General features: G+C 38.3%; 1 long non-coding RNA gene across 2 annotated transcripts; it reads right to left on the minus strand.

The window, feature by feature from the left end:
- On the minus strand, positions 1-5,376 carry LOC149623229 (uncharacterized). 2 transcript variants are annotated; one of them, XR_016374826.1, is made up of 4 exons: positions 5,176-5,376; positions 1,128-5,108; positions 986-1,049; positions 1-918 (listed from the first exon to the last, which is right to left on the minus strand). It is a non-coding gene; the product is annotated as an uncharacterized LOC149623229 (long non-coding RNA). The 2 variants fall into 2 exon arrangements; XR_016374825.1 differs by having other exon boundaries at positions 1,128-5,376.
- Positions 5,377-7,719: the final 2,343 nt, after the last annotated feature.

Consider the following 7,719-nt stretch of genomic DNA (forward strand, 5'->3'; position numbering starts at 1 on the left):
TCTCCGTAATTTAGCGTATAACTCTATTTTCACGTGTAATATGAAATCAATGAGAAAGTATACAAGGAAGGAATATTCCGCCATGTGTCTGGCTGAAAGGCGCGTGTTCTATTGTTTTCCTTATATTTGTGACGTATCTTATTACCCACATTCTCGCTTTTCATTCTGAGAAATGAATTTTATCGTTTTTATATTTTTTTTTTCTGATTTGAATATCTGAGTTCAAAGAGAGTCTAAGAAATCAAACGCTAAAGTCCCAAAATATTTTTCTCGAGTCAAATTTTACGACGAAAATATTACCCCGAAACTTCTCGGTGCGTTAAGACCTCTAAAGGCCGAGATTCAACAAACCGAAACTTCTTCGATATAAAAAAAGGTGGTAGGCAACCCTCAGTATCGGGATATACAAGGGGATTGACACGTTGCCGTCTCTGCGCACTCTCATGATACAAAAAGAGTACAACGCAGGCGCGAAAGTGTGACTCTGAGCGAGATGGAAGTCCGTGTCTTTCTCTCTTAGTTACATCGAAATGGTCTATAGAAAAGAGTTTTAAGTGAAAACCGTGTAAATGTTGAAAGGGGAGACGCGTATTGGTGCACGACATGTCGTGCACACCTAGGGTAAATTGTGCCCTCCGAGCTAGTGTAACCATATAGAGAGAGCTTTCAGATGGGATAGTAGTACGTCACACCCTTCCAATTCTTACCGCTGTTTTGGTAGCCATATTGGGTGGTCTCAACTTCATTCCTGCCTTAAACACACCAATATTTATGTCAATAGACTCAGCTGTCAGCTCCTCCTCCAACTAAAAGCTCTAATCCTGGTTATTTTCCACGCTTGATGGCTTCATACATAGTTTTGGAGATTTTCCATCTTTCTTAAAAACCCACAGGCACACCTGAGGTGCGAGGGGCTAACTAAAGTTTTTGAAAAGCGACAGAAAATGAAAGATGTTATCATGAATACGTGAGCAAGGGACTTTACCTTGTAAGCCCTTGCTACCCTTTTTGTATTTTCTTCAGATTTGGTTTGGCTATTTGAGAGAGTCCTAATAAAAGTGTACTATTTTAAAACATACCCCAACCGGCTTTATTTCATTCAAACTTAGACAGAAATAAGTAAATACTTTGTAGTTAGGTTATTGGTTAGCCTGTGGGCTCCAAAACTCTATCAACGGCTACAATAGTTAGACTGCAGAGTGTCCAGTCGCCTGAACCGGTTAGCCGAGACAGTGGAGAACTGTTCAGGTTCCATTGAATGCGTATCATAATGCTCGAACCACATCACAGCTACAGAGGTCATAGGAGGAGATTTCCTCTTCCCCGTTTGGCAGAACCTGCCAAGCAGGTCATCGCGAAAATGCCTCGGAATAACAACTGACCATCGTGTCGAAGTCGTATATATAGAGCTTTCAGATGGGAAAGTAGTACGTCACACCCTCCCAAGTCTTACCGCTGTTCTGGTAGCCATATTGGGTGGTCTCAGCTTCATTCCTGCTTTAAACCCACCAATATGGCATCGTAAATTATGTCACGAGATTCAGATCCTCCTCCAACTGAAAGCTCTCTTATAGCAGAAGTATTGTTATTGTTGAAGGGGGTGACGCGTCGCCGCGTCGAGCACCGATACCAAGGGTATATTGTGCGCCCCGAACTGGTTAGACTGCGAGGAGTCCTGTCGCCTCGATGAATCGGAGAATCCGATTGACCGAGACAGTAGAGAACTGGTGAGGTTCCATAGTATGCATATCGAAATGCTCAAACCTCATGGCCGCGAGATAGTCGCAGCAACACAGGATATGGGAGGAGGTTTCCTCTTCCTCCCGGCAGAACCTACAGAGTGGGTCATCAACGATGCCCAGTAGGTGCAGGTGTCTATTCAGCCGGCAGTGTCCAGTGAGGAGACTGGTGACCAGCCTAATTTTGCTTTTGGTAAGGGCAAGCAGTTCCTTTGCCCTAGTAATAGAAGGACCCGGGACAAACTCCTTGGCTTGTCTCTGCCCATCCATGTCAAGCCAGAGTTGCAGTTGAAGTGCAGACATCCGGCAGTGAATCCTATGGCGAATGATGCCATGGGGGATGGGAACCGCAGGCTCAGGTCCGAAGAACTTCGCCTCAGCCCCCCATAGCAGAAGTAAGATGAGACTAGAAGTGAAGGGCTCTAGCATTGGTAGTAGATCCTGGCACTAGTGAACAAATTTGAGGATTTTATGCCGCTTCCATCGCGCCTACACTACAGAGAAAAAAAAATTGGTCGAGTTCCAAAAACATTTCCTACCCCCTTCCCCTCAACCTAAACCGCGGAACACGGACGCGGGTGCTTGAATCTAGTTCGGCCGTCTACCACCGCGAGCGTCACACGTTTTGGAGGGAAAATTCAGAAACCGCTACTAGAGGGCCAACCGTTCTTGTGTTATCAATAATATTCACTTTCGCCGAGTGAAGAATTTGGTTAGCTCAGTACAAGGGCGTGCCAACTACGGGGGCAGCGGGGGCGAAGGCCCCCGCTCAAATTTTCAACTCTATGGGACTTTAACATTAGGCAGCCATTTTGCCCCCGCTCCAGTAGAAAATTTTGGCTCATGTTGGCACGCCCCTGGCTCAGTACTTCTAGTCTCATCTCACTTCTACTTATAGTTATCGTTGATGCGAAACAAACCCCTTTTAGTTGAATCTTGGCCTTTAACAGTCCGTAATTTCACCAAAAAATTAAGTCCGTCAACCTTAATACCCATTTCGGACTCAATTTTTTTTAAAAAAATCAGTAGCTATAACCTAAGCCTAGCAACAACAACATCGAAAAAGAAAAAAAAACGTTATTTGGGAAAAAATAATAGCCATTATGTTTTTTGTACCTCCGTGATGACATTTTTATTTTTTCTTAATGCAGTCAATTTGAAGTTAGGGTAAAAATTTACGTAGTAGCACCGCGCTTCTTAATGACGAATTCGTGAATGTGACACGAGGTCACTCCTTTTGTGATTGTGAATATTTTCGGTGGTAGCTAAGAAGAGCATCCAACTCGTTCTTGGGGTTCTGTTGAAAGTTAATAACGCTGTTTAAGAGTTTTTGGTCGTGTGCTGCACGATGACTTCTGAATACTTTTAGATTACGTAGCGAACCAACCCCTTACATGGGCACATTAGAGGTTTAAATTCTGTAGGAGGGGAGATGTTATTTTTTGCGTGTCCACGATTGCCTCCGGTGAAGTTGGATGACTTCATAAGAAAATATGAAGGCTTCGAAACAACGTTAATGTACATTTATTGACCAATTTTTTTAGACTTGGACTTTTGTGGTATTCAATATATTTTGGGGCAGAATAATAGACCAACTTATAACGTGATACGCGGCAATAATCTAACCATTGTTGACCAGCTTAGTTGGTTTATCCGAGTTCAAGCTCGAATACGTAGATTTCTTCTACTTGTAATCTTTAACAGCTCATTTTCAATACCTTTCTGCTTGAAACAAAGGGGAGGAGTTGTAGAAACTGTCACTTCTGACGTCATGCATAATGTATATCCTCTATACATTGTTGTTAATTAACTCTTCGGTTCGGTTAGATCGAAACCTCGAGATAGTGATAGACCAACTGACACGACACGACATTATAACCTTTGGGGATGATTTTGAGGTCGGGAAATTTAAGCTAGATTGCAATAACCAATTAGCAAATATATTTCCAAGGTTCCACCACCACTTTCGAATCTTGAATAAATTAAAATAGATTAAAATTAAATTCAGTTCTAAACTCGTCGTGATTGCATCCTTTTAGAATTATCTTAAATCTATAATGTAATAATTCTTTATTTGACGTTTTATTTAAAGTTAACCCCGGTTTTAAAAAATAAATAACGTTAAAAACGTGCCAAAACTAAGAAAAATACGAGAAAAAGTTATCTTCAGTTGGAAATTAAAATTCTTAACGAGTTACTTAAGAAAATTCGAGATACCTATAATTTAAACATTTTGAACGGTAATAAAATTCACGCCGTATATCGGTGTATGCTTACGAGCAACGAGAATGACCTTTAAAAAGTTCGAGACGTTATTTTTATAGGAAGTTTAATCTTATTTAAGACCCATTTTAAATCATGGAAGTAAAGGTAAACTTCGAGACATTTAATACCAAAGTCACGAAAATCGTACGTCGATTTTAATTTGGGATCAGATCTCGTGAAAAGAACAGCACTGCCTGTTTTTGGGTGAAAAAACTTTTTTTTTCTAAATTATCTTAAATTGTAGCCGTATCTCTGTATGGGTAATTTCTTTTTGGTGTTTTTTTATAAGGTAAGAAATCGACCCAAATTGGTTTAATTGTGGTTATTACATCGCCGCTCTGATCTCGCCGTCAAAATTTATAAGATAAATTGTTTTAGCTCCCTTTTTTAACTTTTTTCTTTTTGGCGTGTTTAGTTGAGGGGTGTTAGAATCGTTCCTGTTAGTTTGTTCCTCACTTTTTTTTGATAATTTTGCGAGAAATGGGGTCTAATTTATTTGAGGCAAGTTATCCAATTGAGAGAGAAGTTATCGAATTTTGATACAAATATTCGAGAGATAATGTTTTCCAATTTTCGAGTCCAATCTTGGAGAGATAATTTTATCCAATTTTCGAGTCCAATCTTGGAGAGATAGTGTTTTCCAATTTTCGAGTCCAATCTTGGAGAGATAATTTTTTCCAATTTTCGAGTCCAATCTTGGAGAGACAGTGTTTTCCAATTTTCGAGTCCAATCTTGGAGAGACAGTGTTTTCCAATTTTCGAGTCCAATCTTGGAGAGACAATGTTTTCCAATTTTCGAGTCCAATCTTGGAGAGACAATGTTTTCCAATTTTCGAGTCCAATCTTGGAGAGACAATGTTTTCCAATTTTCGAGTCCAATCTTGGAGAGACAATGTTTCCAATTTTCGAGTCCAATCTTGGAGAGACAATGTTTTCCAATTTTCGAGTCCAATCTTGGAGAGACAATGTTTTCCAATTTTCGAGTCCAATCTTGGAGAGACAATGTTTTCCAATTTTCGAGTCCAATCTTGGAGAGACAAAGTTTTCCAATTTTTAGTCCAATCTTGGAGAGACAAAGTTTTCCAATAGTGAGCGCGGACTACGCTACGAGGGCGAAATATTTCAAATTAGGACCATGTTCTTTTAAAAACGACTTGTTTTCAAGCTTGACCTGGCACATCTTAAATGGCCATTTTACTTTACGCCTTTTCGCGGTCGTCCATTTAGCGCCTTCTCTGGCGCGCCGTGGCGCATGTGGCGAGCGTAATAAATTCCGCGCCTTTATTAAATTGCTTGTAATTGCAACGTAGCAGCGGCGAGAGAGGGGGAGAAGTTAAAGGTTGTACCGCTTAGATATTTATGGTTGTTTCCAATTTCCACTTATAAAGGCTCTCCTAGAATATTAAACGAGCCCACAAAAAGAAGGCGCGAAACGTTTTGGGCCTCCTTAGCGAAGAATCCACGCGCGTAGACGCCGGGAAATATAATTTCCAGCATCCGGTTAGCTAGATTATTTTAATTTTAACCTTAAAATTGAAATTTTTAAACAAATTATTTATGGGAGAACTTGTATTTTATTTTTATCTTCTAAATTTTCAGTGGGAAGACTAGTCGACTTCATTTTAAACATTATAATTAAGTTTAATTTTTTGTTTCCGTTATGGGATGGGAATGGGATCGTAAGGTTTGCCGTACATATTTTATAACTGATTATAACCGGAAATTTCGTTTTGGTGTGTGTTTTACACTTTTCTGCAGAAACGTTTGTCAACTTGACTTAACCAACTTTGGTCGGTCATAACTCTAACCTAAACAATTAATTGTGGGAAATCCTTTTTAGGATGTGATAGTCCAACATGTTCTCTAAACAACCGTCAACGATGTGTTTCATTATTTCTTCACAAACGTTTATCAACTCGACCTAACCATTTTTGCTAGGTCGTAATAACTCTTTAACTATACAAGGTATGACAGACCTACTTGTTTTCTATCCAAGAATAAAAAATTAAATGAAACATTAAATAGGGTTCGGGAAAATAATGTGAAAATGCAATCATGTTTGTAAAAGCCCGGGAAATTCATTTCAATTTACTCCTGTATCGAAAAAAAGTCGTACTTCTGGGTGATGTGCTGCCACCTAGCGCGTTTCATTTACGCATTTTCACTTAATTACTAATATTTAAAATTTAAATTCAAATAGGATTACATCCCTTTGATATGTTTTATCAAGTTATCAACACTGTTTACAAAGTTAAACAATTTACTAAGAAATATATCTTGAAATTTTGGTCGCGAGGTGGCATTACTCGCGTTACTCTTCAATAAACAATTTTATTAAATGTTAAGAATTAAGTCAAAATTCTTTAGATAATTGGATAATTTATATTAGAATTCAAATTCGAAATTAAATTAATTTAACTTAAATAAACTATTTACAATAACATAGATGGCGCTTAATTCGAACGGGTGTCTAGTATGAAGTATCCCAGATTGGTGGCGCTGTTTCCCCAAAGAAAGCTTTAGTTTTGCCTTTTGAAAGCGTTACCTCTCCAGGGTCTCGTTGGAAAGTAAATTGTTCCTCCTTGTTTTAAAGGAAGCGGCAATCCCTTCCTTTGACTCTGTTAGGTTTTATGGTAATACGGGATGGAGTGCTAACCCCCTATTTGTAAAATTCAATTTATCAGAAATCAAAGTATCAATTAGGCTTAAAGTCATTTCAAGTTCAAAAACTGTGAGAATTTTGATAAACCAACTTGGAAATAAAAGTTTCACGTCGTCAAAATATTAACCTTTGACTTTTTCCATCCCTAGGCCTAGTTACCATCAGAAGAGTAGGGTAATTCGGGGTAATTTTATTAATAAAAAAAAATTAGAATTCCGAATCGATCGTGATTGAAAAAATCGGGAAAAACTTGACACGTATCGAAAGCAAAGTCCCTTAAAATATTAGACAAAGGTTAAATTTTCTTGACCTCTTCTGTAAAAAGAGGTATTCTCGGCACGAAAATAACCCTTGGCTATTTCTCCTAGGCCCTCTTCTTCCGTATTGGTCCATTGGCTCCCCATCCCCATACCAAAAATGGGTGTCATAGACTGGCTAGAGATTTATATAAATTATTTACCAGAATAGTTAGACCGTATTTGAAAATGCGGTTCTTTTAAAGGTGATTTGGGTATTCTCTGTATGTAATATTAATACGTGGCATCTCAGTTAGTTAACGAGGTATTTAAATGAAAGGACAGGCAAGTATTTTTGCCAGAAAAGGCCCCTTTACTAACTGAAGAAAAATAATTAATTTAATAAGTAAGTGCTGTAATTTAGTTTTTAGAATGTAGGCCTGGCTACTTAGTGTTCTAAATAAAGAAATTTTTAAGGGGATTAAACGTTACTATCCCTTTTAATAAGAAAAACGACGCTTATTTGAAGAATTATTGAATAAAATAAGAAACTTTACACCCATTATTGTTTCGAGAAAACTTCAAAATTCGAAGATGTTTCATGGAATGCGTAGGACGTTTAGGATATCTATCAAGGTACATTAGGAGGAAACAGGAAGCCATTTTTTCTCTCTCATAGTTCTTTGGGTGTAATGATAGTTTAGAGAAACTTCAGGCTTAAGTTGATTTCGTTTGAAGAAAACATAACATTAAAGGTTAACCAAGGCCTAACGCGTCATTCAAGCTTAGTTTTAATGATATAGTGGGGTTTAGGATA

The sequence above is a fragment of the Phalangium opilio genome, unplaced genomic scaffold (genome assembly GCF_054372755.1).
Source record: "Phalangium opilio isolate 3A_F unplaced genomic scaffold, DU_Popi_V2 ptg000113l_1, whole genome shotgun sequence".
NCBI lineage: Eukaryota > Metazoa > Arthropoda > Arachnida > Opiliones > Phalangiidae > Phalangium > Phalangium opilio.